General features: G+C 41.7%; 1 protein-coding gene across 5 annotated transcripts in view; it reads left to right on the top strand.

The window, feature by feature from the left end:
- The first annotated feature begins 1,251 nt into the window (after window positions 1-1,251).
- LRRC8D (leucine rich repeat containing 8 VRAC subunit D) overlaps window positions 1,252-20,506 on the top strand; it is a 122,348-nt gene continuing 103,093 nt past the window's right edge. The window contains exon 1 of one of the 5 annotated variants that reach the window (XM_079151078.1): window positions 1,252-3,214. The gene's annotated coding sequence lies outside the window, so the exon portion shown is untranslated. Of the gene's footprint in view, window positions 3,215-3,237; window positions 3,642-3,712; window positions 4,155-15,061; window positions 15,760-20,506 lie in introns of those variants that run through there. The other 4 variants (XM_079151083.1, XM_079151082.1, XM_079151081.1 and 1 more) reach the window with 4 other exon arrangements.

Here is a 20,506-nt window from a genome sequence, read left to right on the forward strand (position 1 = left end):
TGTGTTGAAATTCTAACCCCAAACGTGATAGCATTAGGAGGTGGAGCCTTGGGAGATCATGAAGACAGATCCCTCGGGAATGGGAGTAGTACCCTTACAAAAAAGGCCTAAGAAAGAGTCCTGCACACCTTCTACCAGGTGCGAACAGAAGTGAAAAGTTAACTTCTGTGAACCAGAGTTTGCCGGTGCTTTGATCTTGGACTTTCCAGCCTCCAGAACTGTGAGAAATAAATTTCTGTTGTTTCTTAGCCAACCAGTTTACAGTATTTGTTATAGCCCATTGAATGTATGAAGTTAATGTTCTAATGATTTTTATTATTTTTCAGATTATCAAAATAATATGTGCTCAATATAAAAATAATTGGAATATACAGAACTTGGAAACAGAAAGTGAAAGGCCCTAGTAATCCTACATCCAGAGATAACCATTATTAATAGCTTGTCATATATACTTCCAGATTTCTTCTAGGCTACATGTAACCATATATTTTAATACAAAACCAATGAGATCATACTTCTTAAATGGTTCTACAGCTTCCTTTTTTGATCTAGAGATTTTGGACATCTTTCCATGCAGGGTCAAAGTAAACATATCTTATTTTTTAATGGTCATTGAAGGCATCATCCAGATCTTGTATAATTTACTTAAACAGTTCTCTATTGGGATTTGCTAAGATTTTTACACCATTACATGTTTCGACTGTTATGAACAAATTTGCAGTAAACACACTTGAACATTTATTTTGTACACACATATTTTTACATACATTTTTGCATAAATATGCTCAAAATATAAATTCCTAGATGTGGAATTGCCTGTTCAAAAAGAACACACATACTTTATTATTATTGTCATCATCATTATTTGTACTGGGGATTGAACCCAGAGATACTTTACCACTGAACTACATCACCAGTCCTTTAATTTTTTGAGACAGGATCTTGCTAAGTTGCTGAGGCTGGCTGTGAACTTGTGATCCTCCTGCCTCAGCCTCCCAGGTCACTGGGATTACAGGCAGATGTCACCACATCTAGCTAGAACACACATACTTTATCAACAATTTCCACATTGTCTTCTAAAAGGATTTGTCCAATTTACCTTCACATTTACAATGTGTGAGAACGCCTATTTTTTGTCTTTTTTTCCCCTTTCTCCTTCCTTTCTCTTCCTCTCTCCCTCCCCCCTCTCTTTCATTGGAGATGGGGTCTTACTGTGTTGCCCAGGCTGGCCTCAAACTCCTGTTCTCAAGTGATTCTTCCACCTCAGCCTCTGAAGCATCTGGGACTACAGATGTATGCCACCTCGCCTAGCTACACTTGATTGTTTTCTGAATATAATTTTTTTTCTTTTCTCAATTTATACCAATTTTGAAATCTCCCCTCCCCCCCCCTTTTTTTTCCCCAAGACTGGAGTCACAGTTTAAAATCCAGGAAAGATAGAAAAGTGCAGCAAAATACCGGAGAGTATTTTCACAAACAGCAAAATATTCTAAACTAACTATAATAGTGAGGCATTTTCAATCAAAACATCATATCACTAGTTAACAGTTTTAAAACTGCTCTAACATTCCAGATCAGTAAACCTAAGACTGTAATTAGATCATTGTCATACACTCACTGCCCATGAACTTCCTCTTTGGCAGGGTGCTGTGGAATAGAAGAAGCTGTTAGTATGCGGATCAAGGAGGGAAAGGGAGAAAACAAGAGGAGGGCAGGGGGCTCCAAATCTGGTGTCATCTTGTAACTGATCAGGGTCAGGCCCTTGCACATTCTGGACCTCTGTTTCATGCTCCTCCAGGTGTAGGCCACTGTTCTTTACTTCCAGTGTCTGATGCCCAGGTGTTCACCATCCAAGGGTCAGTTCTGTCACCTCCAATCTCAAGCCTTTCCTGACACCCTAGAAAAAAACATTCTCATCCATACCTCACTATATCTGACCCACACCTTCCTGACTACCTGTAACATTTTGTTTAGCTTGCTTATTAAGGACATTTAGAACTGAGTAAATGTTGATGGAACGTTTGCTGACATGGAGAAATCTTAGTAGAGAGATGAAACTTCCCACTGTTCCCAGAAACACACGGATACAGATAAAAGGAGATATTTAAGTATTGGGCCAAATCATTTGTTTCATTTGAACCAAATTCTTCCAAACGTCTTTCTCCATCCAGGAAAGACTACAAAGGAACTTCAACCTTAGGACAAAAATAAAAGTGAAAACTGTCAAGTTGGAGAACACGTATTATCACAGAACTTTTTCACTGACTTCTTCATATGTAAGATGATTTTTTCTGGTGGAAGGGACCTGGGGGAAAGGGGCAGACTGAGATTAAATAAAAATCTGACTCTCCAACATAGCTTTAATAGCAGAGGCAGATAGAATGAAGCTGAGAAACTATCTATGCAGAGATTCAGTTGCATGTGCCCCAAATCCCAGGTAAGGACTTTCTACTTAGAGTTGGAGGGCACTTAAATGACTTTTTATGTAATCTCTTACCCCCCAAATCTTAATATGAGTTTTAGTCTACATTATATGCTCCTTTGCAGAGGGCGTGAAGCTTCCAGACCAAGCCTCGCTCCTGACAGGCAACTGACTGCCTGGCACCGAGCCCAGCCCAGGTGTGCATTTGATAGATAAGTAAAACGCCGACAGCGATAATCGACTGCCATTCTTCTCCGCCCCTTGCACCTGCTTGGTGTCTCGCAGTCTCCCGCCAACAGCCCCCGACCCCGGACCACCTCCTGACTCCCTGGGGTCAGTCCGTAGGCCCCCTCTTAGGAAGCGCCGGGACCCCCGGCGGGCGCGGCAGAGCAAGCGGGGAAAGTGCTCGCAATCACATGGAGGCCCGGGCCCGCCCCATTGGCTGTGGCCGGGCCAGTCGCGGCGCTCGCTGGCTGCGGTTGGTCCCAGAGCTGCAGCGCCTGCACCGGCCCGGAGTCCATGTTACGCTTTGTCTAATTCCCCTCGTTACAGAGTCATGTGCTGCTGCTCTCGTCGCCGCCGCTGCCGCCGCCCGTGGTGCCCCGGCTCCTCCGCCGCGCTTCGAGGTGGCAGCCGCGGGAGGGGCCGCGGGAGCAGGGTCCTGGGCGCCGCGCGCCTTCGCCGCTCCGGCGCGTCCCGGTGCAGCCACCGCCCGCCGCAGGTGATGCCGCCACCTCCCTCCTCAGCATAAGCCGTGGCTCGGCGGCCGAGCTGCCTGGGCTGCCTCTCAAGGTTGGTACGCTACTCTTCGGGCCCCGAGTCTACGAGGGAGGGCAAAGCGCAGGTGGAGCCGCGGGAGCCCGAGCGCGCCATCCCGGCGCAGGCGTCCTGCCTCCCTGTGCGCGGCCCCGCAGCCGGAGCGGAGGCTGCGGCCGGGAACTCGTTCGGGGACGGGCGAGGGGTGTCGGGAGTAGAGGGCAGCAAGCGGGGCCGTGCTCCCGCCTCTGACCGCCCAGGCCGGGGAGATTGTTCCGCTTTCGGCAATCTGACTGGCGGGCGCCTTGGCGGCCGGCTGTGGGCCCTGAGAGGGAGGCGAGTGCCGACTGCTTGCTTACTGCTTGCTTTCTGCTTCCCGGCGCGCGCGCTCCCTTCTCTGCCTCCTTCCGCCCAATCGGAGGAGCCGGAGAGCGGGTTACGGCTCCACAGATTCATCCCGGAGGTGGGTGTTGTGTGTCTGGCCTTGTTGGCCCGGTGCCCAGAAGGTGAGCCCTTTAACTTCTCCAGAAACGCCTCCTCTCCGCCTCCGTCCCGCGCCGGGTGGGCCGCGCTGGGAGCCCCCGGGCAGGGGTGGGGAGGTGAGGGCTCAGGCTCGGGCTCCGCCCCCCGCGTCTGGGGGAGGGAGCTGGGGCCGCAGGTGCACCCAGCCCGCCGCGGGCCGTCTCTGGGTTGAGTACCGGTATAATCCGCTTCTAGCTTGTTTGGTAGCGTGGGCTCTTGGGAGCGGGACTTGTGCTTGAATCTTATGTAGGGGCTTGGAAAGCAGGGAAATTGGGGTGCTTGCCCAGAGGCCATCGCCTCCAGTTAGTGGAGAGTTGATGGGGGCCATCCCCCTTCTGTCTCCTTTTATTTGGGGTATGCCTGGCAAATAAATGAGATTTTTTTTTTTAAACTAAAAAAAAAGAAAAAAAAATCCGCAGTGAAGAAGAACTGCTACAGGTCAAGGGGAGGAGAGGTAGGTCCGCTGGAGAGGGAGAGGTGGGGTGTGACGTCCCACCGGTTCTCACACAGTTGGGGTGTGTGTGGCCGACAGTGGAGAGGTAGGGTTGCGGTAAAGAAAGCGAGCACGGAGAAGAGGGGAGAAGAGTATGCAGGAGGTAGGCAGAGCAATGGGGAATAAATATTGGGGAATCCTAGCCAAGTGACCCAAGAGTCACTTGGGTCCTTTCTTGGCTCCTGTTCACAGATTTCCTCCTCCTTGACTTGAAAAATGTTTTTCATTGGGCAAGAAAACTGTGAGGACATACTTTGGAAGAAATGTAGAAGAGCTGACTTTTGGAAACTTTCCTTGGCAGCTTTAATAATAAAATTCCATCCAGGAAGCATTTATTGAGCACCTATTATATGTTTTGTGCTGGACATTGAAAGAGTCTGAACAGAAAGGGAATTCCCATCCACAGGAATGGTGAGGGCTGTTCGTAAACAAACAAGGGCACGTAAACAAACAAAGGTTCCAACCAAGTGCCAGGAAAGAGTGATTCAGACCTTCCTTCCCAAAGATTATGGTGCCTCTGCATCCTACAGACCTTTGGGAAGAATCCTGAGCTGTAACCAGTAAATGGGGTCTTCAGACAGCATTTATTTTTACAGTCCATAAATACTGACTAAACGCCTCCTAGCTAGGTCCGGTTTAGAGTTCTTGCTTTTCTGTCTTGACACCTACTGACTAAAACCCTGTTAAAATCCAAGTGCGAGCTGGGCGTGGTGGCACATGCCTGTAATCCCACAGACTGGGAAGATTGAGGTAGGAGGATTGCAAGTTTGAGGCTAGGCTAGTGTCAGCAGTTTAGCTAGACCCTGCCTCAAAATATAAAATAAAAAGGGCTAGTTATGTAGCTCAGTGGTAGAGTGCTACTGGGCTTAATCCCTAGCGTGCGCGCGCGCACACACACACACACACACACACACACACACACACACACACACAGAGACCAAAATACAAGTGAGAAACAGAAAAGAACATCATTAGATTAAAATTAGGTAGGTTACACTAAGGATCTGGCAAAGTTGGAGTGTTTGACTTAGGCATGTTATTTAGGGAGCGCTCTATAAAATAATTAGATAATTCATAGAACTGAACAAAAAAATTTCAGAATCTTGAATTGTCATTGTTTAATCATACACTTGAACATTTTATCTTAGATTTGTCTAGTTTTTATTGAGGGTGTGTGTGTGTGTGTGTGTGTGTGTGTGTGTGTATACTTTGTTGACTAAAACTTAACAGATTAGAAGTTCCGAGAGGAAGCTGTCCTCAAATGACCTGGTCCCTCTCCCCCAGTCTCTTCCATTACCATGTGGAGGATTGTGTGATGCAACAAAGTATTGAGCCATAGTCATATCTTTTTTCTTCCTACTATTTTCTCTAGCATTTAAAAAACTGGATCAAAATTTGGCCTTTAAAAAAAAAAAAAACTAGCCCTTTTTTCCCCTTCCTTTTGACATTGTACAGAACTTTATTGGAATCATCTTAGAAAATTCTAGTGTTTTACATATCCAAATTGTTAAATTGTTTTGTTAAGCCTACTTTGGGTATTAGATTTGATTCCATTCTCAGGACTAAAGGTAAATCGGCACATTAAAAGGCTGAAAAGGCTGTATCCCATTTGTTTACAATAAAAAAAAAAAAGGCTGAAATTTTGTCAAAACTTTGTATTTGTGATCACATATGTTCTTGAGATCATGGTTTGCAAGGGATTTCACTTCTTTATATCTGGACATCGTGTCTGACATTCTAAGAAGGACCAGTTATTATTATTATTAAGATTATTATTATTATTATTAAGACTAATTATTATTAGCAATAAGCAGGAAACTAGAGTGGGTGCTCTGGGACCTTAAGAAAGGAGAAGATTCTTGTCATAGAGAACAGATAAGACAGGTATACATATGGATGCCAATTCAAGTAAACAATTGTAGTTGTTCCACAGTTCAGGGTGTTTGGAGCTAGATGAAAATGGGAGTAGGGCATAAATCTGAATTTACTTTGACAGTCCTTAGGGATGCAGTTGCCTCAAAGGAAGGCACGTATTAGGAGAAGCTCTGAGGTATGTCATAGATAAAAGCAATAAACTACCTGGGCCTACTAGTGCACACCTGTAATCCCAGTGGCTCAGGAGGCTGAGGCAGGAGGATCTTGAGTTCAAAACTAGCCTCAGCAGTTTAGCAAGACCCTAAGCTACTCAGGGAGACCCTGTCTCTAAATAAAACATAAAAATGGACTGGGGATGTGGCTCAGTGGTTAAGGACCTCTGGTTCAATCCCTGGTTACCCCCACCCCTAAAAAAAATAAATAAAGTAGATTTACCTGGCTAGAGCTAGAAACTATATGACTAACTTATTTAGTGGACAACTTAACTAAAAGTCAGTGATGTTAATTGTTTGCCTCAAGACCAGTGGTTCTCTACAGGTCTAGTGAGTTATTTTTTCTTCCCACTAGATATTTGGCAATATCTGGAGGGTTTTTGGTTATAGCTGGGGGGCAGGTTCTATGGGCTTCTAGTGAGTACAGGCCAGTGATGCTATTTCAACATTCTTTTTAAACATCCCCTTGCCCCAGTGATCTTGTCCAAAATGTTGATAACTACAGAGGTTAAGACACTGCTATAGACGAATGAATGGGATGAACACTGTTGTGGCATTCTGAGAAGTGAAGTTACCTCTGAAGAACAGATCTTGAGGGAAGTGGTTCTTGACTTGTGAGGAAGAATTACCATTGAGGTTAGGAAAACAATTTAGGAGACTTCCGCTGTGCAAATCCTTGTTGGAAGAAAGGGGCAGTTTTGAGACAGATTGCTGTTGATAAACTGGCAGGGCAGCATAATAATTGGGATAAGTGCAGAGTCATAGGATCAGAACTGGCATTTTAGAAGCCTAATCTAACTTCAGTAGCACATTCTTATACTTACTAGGTAGCCTCTGTTTAAATACCCCCAGGAACAAGGAATTCTCCTTACTGGAGACATCTTTGGACACATGTCATTACATCTTTGGACTCTTTGTGCTATTGTTATTATTTGAGCTGAAGAATGCCTTCTTGCAACTTTGTTCCATTGATTCTATTCCTGAGGAGCTGCCCACTTTGACCAGACAGCCCTTTGAATGCACAAAGACAGTATCAAGTCCCCTTCCCCTTCATTAACTTTTCTTATGTAAAATTTTCCCAGTTCTTGTCACAGTCCTTTGTAGAACATGGTTTGTAGATGTCTACTGAGTTTTTTAGCATCTCTCAGGGAGAGTCTGGAATTGAATAAAGTAATTGAGACATGACTGGCCAACAAAGAGCACAGTAGATTAACTGTTCCTGGAAACCTAGGCATAAATGTCTACTTATTAAGGTTTAAGTTAACAACTGCCTCTCCCCACCCTTGCCCCCCATCCAAGTTGCACCTAATACAGATGCAGGTATAGGTTACTGATAGTCAAAATACCCAGATATTTGTTGTATGAGCTGTCGTATCCTGTATTCATTGGGCAACAAATTTTTGAGAAACTGAGTGTGTTATTGTTCCTTTTCAGTGTTATCCAATTTATTTCAGTCTAATCTTTGAGATTTCTGAATTTTGGTTCTGCTTTCTAATTCTGTCAGAAAGAAGTGGAAACCGGGTGTGGTGGTGGAAGCCGGGTGTGGTGGTGGAAGCCGGGTGTGGTGGTGGAAGCCGGGTGTGGTGGTGCACGCCTGTTAGCCTAGCAACTCTGGAGATTAAGACAGGAAGATCACAAGTTCAAAACCAGCCTCAGCAACTGAGGCTCTAAGTAACGTAGTGAGACCCTGTCTCAAAACAAAAAAATTATTAAAGGACTGGAGATGTGGCTTAGTGGTTAAGCACCCCTGGGTTCAATCCCTGGTAACCACCCATTCCAATAAAAAAAAAAAAAAAAAAAAAAAAAAAACTGGAGTAGAGAATGGCTTTACTGAAAACCTTGCAGCCAATAAGTAGTATGTGAAACCTGGTAGGTTGGGGCACTGCTGGTCTTGAGATTTGGGAGTGCTGAGTGATGGAGTGAGTTCCAAAAGTCCTTAGTTTGGGGGTTTCTGAGGAATCTGTGTTTGTGGTGGGACTACATTGTATTGTTGCATTTAGCTCTTGTGATGTGATGTTTGCACCTGAGGTGCCATTTTGAAATTGTTTGAGTCTGTTGCAAGTGTCTGAAATCTGTACTTCCTCCCCCAGGGTCTTTGTAATTCTTTTTAGACATCTGGAAGAGAGATTTTATGTTTTATGCAAATCTGAAAAAATTTGCCAAAACAGAGTTGCTTTTGAAATTTGTGAGGTGGTAGAGAGTATAACTGGCAAAACCAGGTAGGTACTTGGTTCCCACTTAGGCTGAACTTTGTTTTCTTTTTGTTGATATGCCCAGAATACTTAGTGACAGCTTTACATTTAGGGAAGGGAGAGGATTGAAGCTTAGAAACAAACCTTTTTCCAGAGCTGAACTTTAGCTTATCATTGGTTTTACTCATCTTCACTGAGTAGACATTAGCAATTACCATTCCCAGAAGTCCTTTGAGTCAGGCAGGTCAGAAATCCCATGTAATTTAGTGCCACGTTCTCCAAATACTCTAGAACTATCCAACAAAGTACATTTAAATGAACTCCTTGGTGACCATTCCATAGTGTTGAAAGAGTGCTAATGTAAAACTCCAAATATTAGAGCCAACACATAATAGCACCTTTGTTAGAAATGTCCATTGTTGGGCCTGGGGTTGTGGATCAGTGGTAGAGTGCTTGCTTAGCATGTGTGAGGCACTGGGTTCCATCCTCAGCACCACATAAAAATAAAGAAAGGTATTGTGCCCATCTACAACTAAAATAAAATAAATAAATTAGAGAAATGTTCATTGTACTCGATTTTTTACTGGTGGTCAAATCTCTCCTGATTGTTCATTCTACTGGGTCTCATGTGAGAACCTGCTTATAGCCTCTGGAGATGAGGGGTATTCCTATGAAAAGAAGGAATGTTTCATGAATATATGAGTATGAGGAGGTTTCTTCAGGAGGAAAATAGCCAAAACCCCTTAGATTATCCTGTAGTTTCAAAGATTGTCAAAATCGAATTCATCTTGGAACTGAGGATATATATCATTGTATCATTTTTAATAGAAAAGTAGAATATTATGGCTGTAAGGGATCAACCTTTGAATTTTATAAATGAAAATATGTAGGCACAAGGAGGTGATATGATTAATTTAAGCTATAGGTGTAGTTTCAGAGTGGGCATTAGAATCTATCTACCTTAAAAAAAAAAGTTTAAGAATAAACAATTCTCTACTTCAGATGTATAAACAATGAGGTCCCTCAGGTCTTATTTACATAATTGAACCAAAAGAAGGAACACACAGTGGAATTTCTACTTTTACAAATGACAGTAAGCTTTTCTGGATTATGAAATATCTAACCAATAGGGATTTGCTCCAGGGAAACCACACTAGGTTGCATTAGTCATCAGAAGATTTGTAGGTATGTTTCTTTGTGGGCAAATACAAGGTCAAGTATTAAGGGGTTATTAGGAAATTCTGTAAGATGGTATTTTGTTGGGAAAACCCAGGGAAGGACTCTGAAAATACTTGACAATGTTGTCTCAACTTGTTGATGATAAAAAGGACAGGAAATGCTAATCTTCACCAAAAAGATTTGGAAAAAAAACAGAAAACATAGTCTGACTTCAGTTTCCATTGTACTGTGTTCAAAGTCATGGGTACTTCAGCTTAGGAAAGACTGATGTAATACCTTGAAGGTTTGGATGTTCCTTGCTGGAATCTAAGCTCCACAGGACAAGGTCCATGCCTGTGTATTTCTCTGATAAAAACATTAGTATTTCCAGTATCTGGAAAGAGTCAGCTGAGAGGTGATGTTATTGAAGCCCCTGGAACCACTAGGTTAGGGACATAGGAAGCCTTGATTGTTCACTGAATTCCAGTAAACCTGAATTACAGCATTTTAATTGCCTCCTTGTCTCCATGTTCTTAATACTCTGTCAGTGTGGTGAAGGCAGGGGCCTATCTGTCTTCTTCCTCTGGTTTTCTAATGTGACACATGGTAGACTCTCCCTCAGTATTTGTTGCCTAAAAAATTGAAAAGGTTTATCTTTAAGCTTTGTAAGACATGAATTCAGGATAAATGCGAAGAAACATGGTACCAGTCCTTGTTAACAATGGGTGGTGTCAAAGTCAGTCTGGGATTATTTTTAAAATACATGTGTCCAGACCCTTCCTTATGCCTATGGAATCAGAATATCTGGAGATTTTGAAATTCTGGAGGCAGACTTTAGTTTTTAAAAGTCCTTTCTCTCCCTCAAATGATTCTGATATCGGGCTGGGGAGATAGCTCAGTTGGTAGAGTGCTCGCCTCGCAAGCACAAGGCCCTGGGTTCGATCCCCAGCACCGCAAAAAAAAAAAAAAAATGATTCTGATATCTATCTAAAGCTGAAAACCACCATCTTTATGTTGTTGTGCCAAAAGGCTACATATAGTGACTAAAAACACCTTTAAAACGTTGTTGAAACACCTGTGGCTGACAATCCCATGACGTGTTATTAAGACAAACAAGAAATTTCAAGGAGGCATCAGATTCCTTAGAGGATGATGACAGTGATAGCAGGTGGTCCACAATATGGCCTTTGGTGCCCTGGACAGGACAGCAACTCTCAGTCCATTCTTGAGCAGTTGCGCCCATAGTGGGCCCATGAGGATAGTTCCAACATGTGGGGTAATGAGAATAAATAGGATGCAACAAGCTTTTCAGTTTCAATTTCAATGCTAAGTTTATTCAGTTTAAAGGATCTTTTTTTTTTTTTTTTTAAATATTGGGTTGTCCTTCCTACTTCAGGGAGTTTTGTTTTTTAATTTCGTGAAAGGATGGCGATTGATTTTTGGTGTTAATTCTTGGTCAAGTTTTAACATGGCAATTTTATGGCGGTTTCTCTTCTGAAATCTTACTGGCCTATGAAATAAAAAATTTGAGAATTTCCACTCCTCTGAAGATTTCAAGATGTTTATTTCTTCCCTTGACACCTGCTATTGGAGAAGGCTCACAGATATGGGGTTGGATTCCATTAAAAGCATTTCTTTTAAGAAAGAGGTCTCTCCTCCACCACTCCCTGTTTGCTGGCAATAATTAGGAACATTGTCAGAGATGGCTTCATTCTCCCAGCAATGCATAAATCCCATTGTTGAATGTCAGCATCAACAGACACCAAAAAACTGCAGCGAGTTCTACAGAGCAGAGAAGAGGATGTGCAAGACACCGTTCTCTCTGCTGGCGGCCAGAAAGCCACCTCTCTAGATCTCACTCTAAAGACAGAATGGAAGCCATCAGATGGGGTGTGAACTGCCATCAGTCAAAATTCTTTTCACTGATTTTTCCCAATCTAATTCTAAGAAATGTTAGAAAATTGATTCATGGGAAATGACCCTCATGATGCCTGGAATAACATCCTATTGAATGAGCTTTTAAAATCAGTTTATTCTCAGCTATAACTTAAAAACAAAACAAAACAGAAAAAAAACAAAACAAAACAAAAAAAAACCTTACATGGTCAAGAAGTAGTTGGACAATTTTTAGGCTACCCAAAGTTCTCAGTAATAACAAATAATTCATTTATTGCTTGTCCAAACCTATGCCCTAGAATGTATGTTCATTCTCATTTAATCCTTAAAACAATCCTGAGTGAAAGGAGGACTTATTCTCGTTGTATAGATGTGATGATGAGGCTGGGGAGGTTATGTAATTTGCAAAAATATCATACACACATGGTGAAGGTAGAAGATGAAACCAGGCTTGTTTTATTTCAAAGCCTGTTCTCAAAATCACTGTACATTGCTTTCTCATTTCTTCATTATGTCTGTATTTATTTTACAATAGCATTACTATTTATGCTAAATAAAAAAATGATCAGATTTTGAGGTGGGACTGCAGGGCTCATCTAGTTTCTGCTTCTCATTTGAAGAGTATGGCTGTAGGGGCGCCCTAGTGTTCAGGTCTCCAGACCATTGTTCTTGTCATCCCACAAGTGGCTTTAGAAAATGCTAACATTTGGGTGTGGAACACTTGGGTGTGATTTCAAATCACTTAATTGTTTTGATGTATTCTGTAACTCTCTTTTCTTTTTATCACCAGTATTGATGTTAGAAATGCCACAATAGTACACATTAAGCACCCTCCTCCTAGTTAGATTGACCCTTCAGTAACTATTATACATAAATGTATGAAGATACCGCTGTTGGGGCTGGAGTTGGGGCTCAGTGGTAGAGCGCTTGCCTAGCATGTGTGAGGCACTGGGTTCGATTCTCAGCACCACATTAAAATAAAGGTCTATCAACATCTAAAAAATATATTTAAAAAAAGATGCAGCCGTTTGCTAATGTGTCTAAGCTGAATACATGCTATAATAAATATATATAATGAAACATAATCATTTCCTATATGCTCAAAGTAAAAAAAATGAATGAATATGTATCATATATTCAGAGTCTGTTTCATTTTTGCATTTGTTATACTCAAATATAATAATTTATTTTCTACTTTAACAGTTCTACTTTTCATATTAACATTAAAGTGAGAAGTGAGCTGTGGATTCACATACATGTACCCCCCTTCATACATGTACCCCCTCTCTCTCGCGCGTGTATGTGTGTGTGTGTGTGTGAGAGAGATGGTGTATATATAGAGAGAATTTCTTTTAACCTTTTTTCCATTGGTAATGGGGATTGAGTCCTGTACTTCTGCGATAAATCCTCACCCCTTTTTATTTTTATTCTGTGATAGAATCTAAGTTGCTCAATGTGGCCTTGAACTTGGCTGTACTCTTGTCTTAGCCTTCTGAATAACTGGGATTACTGGTGTGTGCCATTGCACCTGGCCCTTTAACTTAATTCTTTTAAAATAATTTTCTGTTATAAAAAAGTTCATTTTTTGCTTAGTTCTAAATTGTTTTTCTTAAAATTGTTTGTACCTGGAAAATTCTACACTAAGAAGAAACTCTATTGTATCTGTAATTTTTGCTCTAACTAAAGAGAGAAATGGATATTAGCTATAGCCTTGAGGTTCTGGGCAAATACCAAGCATTGCCTAAAGTGGGCTTCACATAAGATTATTTATGGCAGCTAGTACTCAACCTCAGGGCAGGGTAATCAGGAGATAGTTGAAGTGGGGGGGCTGGGCTGAACTAGAAGATGGAGGTCTTGTCTATAGAAGGTCTGTTGAGCAGCTGATTGTTGCCCTGTGGAAATATGGACCAGATATTCTGATTTTTCACTGTCAGCCAGGAATCTGGATTATTGTGTAAAATCTGATTTTAAAAGGTTGGCTAATTCAACATTTTAAATAAGAACTTCCTGTAGACTAAATAAAACAGCTTTGTGGGCTGGATACAGCCTGTGAGCTTAGGCTCTTAAAGATAGATAGCCCTTTAGTGGCCAGATAAATGGAAGTATAGGATTTGAATAAAGGCATATTACACTTTAAAAAGTCAATTTAGGCTGGACATGGTGGCACACGCCTATAATCCAAGTGACTTGGGAGACTGAGGCAGCAGAATCACAAGTTTGAGGTCAGCCTTGGCAATTTAGCTAGACCCTGTCTCAGAATAAAAAAGGGCTGGAGGTGTAGGTCAGTGGTAAAGTGTCCTTTGGTTCAGTCCCTAGTACTGGAAAAGAAAAGTCAATTTAAATAGAATCAAATCAAAACTTGATTTGAGGGCTAAGGATGTAACTCAGTTTTTGCCTAGAACGTGTGTGTGAGGCCTCGGGTTCAATCCCCAGTACTGCAGAAACGAAGCAAAACTTGATTCTTTTGTGCCTCCCTCCCATACACACAAAAACAGGGAAAAAAACAAACAAACAAAAAAACCAGAAACAACACATACTTGCAAATATGACAATTTCTGACCTTTTAAATTTGGGATGTTACATCTGGAGTGGATGCATTTGAAGTGTCATCTGTCTTGCCCTAGGAATAACAGGTTCAGGTAGAAATAGATAGGGAATGAGTATGAGGGGCACCAGAGAGGTGGACCCAGTGGTAGAGAGTGAGGTAAGAGCCATTTGGAATTGAGTGGAAATCAGCTACTCAGGAGGTAATCGAAGAAGATTTGCTCCTACCTTGAAATTGATTTAGGGGTAAATGGAGAAGGAAGAGAGAGGAATAAGGAATCCTTACAGGGGAACTGGAAAATTGTGACTCTGGATTTTAGAATCTATGTGGAAGGGGTAAAGAGTACTATTCTTTTCCCATTTATAGTATATTTGTGTTAATTCACGTGGCTTCTGCAGAGGGGCATTGGCATAAAATGGAAGGGATAGGATTTGGGGCAGAAAGGAGAATATGGAATGAGGAAAAGAGGAGGGGTCCACAGAGCAGCCAGAAAGTAAACCAAGAAAGCTGGGAAAGTTTTGCATTGTGGAGAGTTTGTTATGTTAGAATACAAACCAACCTTCACCCTAACAAAGAAAAATGATAATATTGGTTGAGAGTGTGTGCCCAGCAGTCCCCAAGGAACTGATGGTTTGGGATATCATTTAGTTCTGCTTGGAGGGCCCTTGTGCTCAGCACCATGGACCTGCCCCCACATTATGTCTGTGTGACATAATGGCAGCCAGGCTGCATCTGTGTTGTTGGGTACACTGCTGGGAGAGCAATGTCCCATGAGTTTTAACCCCTTGCATCCCTGGCTGACCCTGCACAGGATGCAGCCTTGCCATAGTCTTTAGTTTTATTTGCCCTGGGAAAATCTTAAATGTGGTTGAAGTATGATTTGTTATACATATGACCTCTCTAAAAAAGAGGATAGTTCTGTATAACTAAGTCCAGAGTTCTGGTACAAAAGGAGTTTTGAAAACACACACACACACAAACATTTTTTTTTTTTTTTCCTCAACCATTGGAAGTACATAGTGCCTTGTTTTAGGAATTTTAGCATCTTCTGGAAAAATACCTTTTGGTTCATCAGCAGATTTTATCCCTGTCTATAGTACTGTCTGTAGGATTGACATGCTGTGAACTGAGCTGTGTTTTTCCCAATAGATATAAATAAATTTCTAACACTTTGGTTGCTTTTTGAAGAAGTACATTTAAAAATATGCTACTACTTTAGTGCAGTAAGGATCTTTGTTTTTTTCTCATTATGGGAACCCACTTGTGGTATTGGGAAAATGGTACAGATTTCTTTGCACTGTTGAGAAGGAAAATTCTTCAAATTCTACTACTTGGCCTTCCAGGGACTGTGGTCCATGGATGGAAATCCTGGAAAATTCTATCAGGAAGTGAAATTTAAAAATAATCTTTGGATTGGTTTTAGGCAGTATGGATTAACAAGTTATATAAGAAATGTTCTTTAACCTTCTTATAAAGTAGACTTAAAAAAAGAACTCAATTCTAGTGACTGATCTGGATGTAATAACAGGAAATGCTTATTGGAGTGCTTCTTGTGTGCCAGGCGTGGCTCGGACCCTTTACATATGCATTAGCTCATTTACTCCTCGCAACAGACCCGTTCTGGAGAAGAGGAAACCAAGGCTGGCTGTCCAGTCTGGGTACTCCTCCCAAGCACAGTGAATAGCCAGGTAATTCAAGGTTACATAGCTTGAAGTATAGTTAAGTGGCAGAGCTGGGATTGGAACCCAAGCGGTCCTGGCTTCAGGATCTCTGCATTAGTAGTCCTTGAACCCTCAGAACAGCAGTCACAAATTTGCCTTTAGAATTTTCTTTTGCTTTTTACCTCACTGCAGTCTTAAAGTCAGTATCAAAGTTTGACTGACAAAATAAAATTGTACTCCCTCCCTGATAACTTCTCTCCAAACCAATGAGCAAATAAAATCATGGCAATAATGCGCATCCTGGAACAGAGGAGTGATGTAGGGACCTTCCTGAAACAGTGCCCTAAGATGATGACTGATCCTTATGAGAGCTGTTGTTGGAGCTTGTGACAACCTTCATTCTTGGAACCCAGGATTGTTTTCAAGAGCATAAAACCTGCCTTGTTTTACCTTTACCTTTATAAGTAGTGCATTTGTTGAACTTCCAAGATCATTCTTTAAATTGCCATTTACAATTGATACAGTGCTGTGGGAGAGACCTTGGGTTTGGAGTTAGAGAACTTGAGTTCTGGTCATGACTTCTCTTTTACAGTCTTGTTTGCATTTCTCAAGACTTGAGTTTCTTCTCCTTGCAAATGGGGGAGGGGATAATAACTGCAATGTGATTGGTTCGGTGAATATAAGGCGCTATTCTATTTGATAATATATTAATATTTTATTAACAACTCAAGCCACATGCATTAGGCACTGAGCTGACCAGCATGTCCTTTGTGTGTCTTGGAATGCATTTCCCATGGGTGGGGAAGGGTGGTGCTGGTCTGAACTCTTTCTTTCTCCCGCTTTTCTTACCTGTTACAGTGTGGACCATAGTGTGGGTGTCAATTCAATTTCTGGCTGAAACTTCTTTTCCTTGTTTTTTCCCCTCCTACTTTGGGCTCGACTCCAATCTCCTGACAAAGTCCTGTTTGTTGTAAGGGAGAAGCAGGCGATTCTCTGGGCAGCAACACTGGCTGCAGGGAGTTACTGTAGTTCAAAGCAGAAAGCCAGGCTGGAGGAGGAGGGACACTGACAGGGCTTGTTCCTTAGAATTTTGTACATTGATTTTTGAGGGAAAGAAAGGAAAGTAAGAGATCGCTTTTCAATAGAAATATTCTGAAATGTCTTTCATAACAGAACAAAATTGAGTAAGGATAAAGGACTTTAAGAAGTCACTGTTCATTACATTGAAATCAAAATGGTGGTTTTTTTGAAAAAGCAAACGCTTCTTGAGCATTCACTTCGGCTTCAGTGCACTCCAGTAGGATGGGAAGCAAAAGTTAATAATCAAAAATCGTAACATTTTAAGTGGTCCATAGCGGGCCCTTCTCATGTTTTGTTCTCATCTTAGTCTTGAAGATCAGTGTCATTAGTGCCCTGTTTCAAGGATTACAAATGGAGGCTCTGTGTAGCACTAGTAAATAACTAGAAGAACTAAGCTTTGAGCCTGAGTCTGTCTCAACCAGGATATAACAGACGAGTCCAATATGCCCCTGCCCTGAAGGCGCAGCCAGCACATAAGCAGTGTGGGGCGATTCAGCACACTGTGCAGTGTGTGCTACATTCTCATGTGAACTAAATCGTTTGGACATTTTCTCAGAGGAAGGAGAGACAGATTTTGACAGAAAAGACCAGAGATAAACTTGATCAGAGCCTTGAAGGATGAGAAAGATGGTGGCAGAGAACAGTGGGGACGGTGGAGGGGACATTAGAACGGCAAAGTGTGGAGACCTAGAAGTAGGAAATGTGTTTGGGGAATGGTGCTGTGACAGACTGAGGGCTGTAGGAGGAGGGGAGGCAGAGGAGCAGTTTGGGATAGCTGAGTACAGAGGACCTCGAGTCCTGCTGAGGAATTTGGACTTCATTCTGTTGCCTTTGAACAAAGGTTATTCCACTGGAAGTTCTTGAGAAAGGAAATAATTTTCTCTGATCTGTGACTTCAGGGATTCTGGTGGGAGGGCAGAGAATGGAGAATTCTGCAGCAGGGGTTCCCTCACCTAAGGGTTTCTTGAATGTACGGATTCCAGGAGCACACCCCATGTCACTGTGATAACTGCAGATCTAGGATGAGGTCCGGGAAAGTCTACTTAAAAGCCCTCAGGTGACTCTCTGAAGCCTGGGGAGGGAAGGGTTCCTCAGGGCATTAGAACATGGGGAGAAGAGTCCGGATTGAATTTGGGGTTTGTCACTGTATGGATGCTTTTAGACTATGGGAAGGGAAACCTTGGTGAAGTATCTATTTAGGTTTTATGGTTTGCTTTTTATTCCCTGTAAATAAATAGTAATCTCAGAGCATCGTCATTTGACCGAAGTTTTTCACACCCATTTTCCCCTTCATATCTAGAATGTAGTATGGCTGATCTTATGCCTCTGTGCCTGTTATGCCTCTTTTTTGTTTGTTAGAAGGAAATGGGATGTATAGGATTTCATTGTTGGCTGTCTTCCTTGAACAGTCTCTCATAAAGCATGAGCTTTGGAGTCTGCTGCCTGGATTTTAATCCAGTTCTGCCACTTGCTAGCCATGGTACCTCGGGAAAGTGACTTCATTTTCTACAAAATGAAGAAACAATTGTTTTTACCCACTAGAGTTGGTTGTGAGGATAATTCATATAAAATGCATAGAACAGTTTCTAGCACACAGTTGACACTCAGATGTTAGTTGCTGCTCTGGATGTGGTCAGTAATTCTGCAGATGCCCAGGGGTCTTCTTTGCCTATAATTCTCACATATAGAGAGCTTCATTTTAAAAAGTAACCATACAGATGGCTGTGGAGAGTAATAAGGATGACGCATTAGGAAAGCTTTGATTATGTAGTGTTCCCTCTTTCCTTTGAGGACTTTTTATTTTCTAGAAATGTTTTCTGTCATAAACAAGACTGGTAAGATATAGTCGGAGCCCAGCTCTGGGAAAGAACCTTTCCTTATGTGTTGGCCATAGAGGTATTAGTGCCCTTTTCCTGTCTTTTATGGGTTGCTTGATGCTCACTTGTATACTTCCTGGGACCCAGCCTGAATATGAACCACTTTTGTCATATGTTACGGTCCTGTCTTAACTCCTATTTCTTGAGTTCTACTACTAACTTTTAAAGTATAATTTTTTGCTGGAAAGATAAGTGCTTCTACCAAGGGAGCGACTATTTCTCAACATTAAAGAAATTAGAAATTATAATTTATGCTTAGAAAAATAATGTTGGGCCAAGTTTGAGCTCCCTATTCTCCCCCTTCCCTGCCGTTCTTTATCCTGCCATGAGCTTGCAAAGCATTCTCATGACCTTCTGCCTGTGCGGCATATTTGTAGTGGGGCCAGATTATACATACACTACTGACTTGTTCAACTGACTTGTTCATCGGCCTTTGAGTCCCTTCTTTTCTTTGGGTTTTGCTAACCATGTTCTTTTCTTAAAAGGAATATTATTTCCCATGAAATTTTACTGGTGACGTTTGGAATAATAGGATCATACTATGTGAAGTTCAGACCTTAGGTCCTAAAATTTTAGGCATATCCAATTTTCTTTTGCTTAGTTCAGTCTTGGCACTTCGGGTCTAGAAGTGGTTACCACCTCAGCCCTTCCCTGCAAATTAAAGGGAACACAGAAATGCAACTGAATTTCTTGTTTTTCTTTACCTCTCTGTTAGTAACTAAGTCCATTGGCTTGTCCTCATTTGCCCTTTTCACACCTCACAAATTTATGTGCAGATTTGATTATAACAGTGTGAATAATTTGTAAGTTACTTTCGAATGCAGATTGAATACTATTCCTTGTGGCTTTTTCTTCAACACACTAACAAATGTATCCAGTATTTTTCTTTCTAGTCTGCTTAACTGCTGTGTGATTCTTGTAGGCACATAAGTTTTGGTTGATTTAGTGATCCTGACTCCGCAGGGCACTGGATCAACTGTTTCACCAAGATCAAAGTACATGGGGTTCACTGCACTCCCTTCCGTTGCTAATTCAGTTGTGTGGTAGCTAGGCAATCCTGGAGCCTTGAAATCTAGGATTCTGGTCAAGGTGAGGAAGCAGCTCATCTTCCCGGCTTTTCCATTCTGCAGATATCCTTTCTTTATTTTCAGTATTTATTTATTCAGCAGAATGTGCCAGGCTCTGTATTCCTAGACTCCAGAAGCTTTCTATCTAGTGCCTCTGTGACTAGTGGTTATATTCTTGCCATAAAAAGGAAAATCTTAGAGCCTTTTACTCAACTCTTCCCTTTTGGCTGTATCCATGATGTCACTGTACCGTATTCACTTCTACACTAGATAAAGCAAACCCCATTCAGGTGTCCTCTTGGCAGTAAAATGTATTGGTTAAAAAAGACTCTGGCCGACCAGGCCACCTGAGTTCTGGGACTTACTAGCAGTGTAACTTTGGGCAAATCACTTAACATCTCTATTTCCTGAGCTCCACTATCAAGATAACCTCATAGGGTTGTTGTCATCACTGAATGAATTAATACCTGTAATTCACCATATAGTCATATGTTCATGAGAATTCCGTGCATCCTCATCTTGCACCAAAGACAGTTTAGTGATAAATTATTTTTAAGTAACAGACAATTTAAAAACAAAAGCTTCACGTAATGGTTGTATTCCACTTTTTTGCAAAAAAACATTTGGTATAAAATCTGTGATGATTATGCAGTGAAATATGGTACATACGAAGTGATTAGCATTTATGAACTAGGGTTAGTTAAAAGAATGATGAATAAGCTTTCAAAAGTTCATAACAAAATTTCTGGA

The sequence above is a fragment of the Sciurus vulgaris genome, assembly GCF_902686455.1.
Source record: "Sciurus vulgaris genome assembly, chromosome: 1".
In the NCBI taxonomy this organism is placed as follows: domain Eukaryota; kingdom Metazoa; phylum Chordata; class Mammalia; order Rodentia; family Sciuridae; genus Sciurus; species Sciurus vulgaris.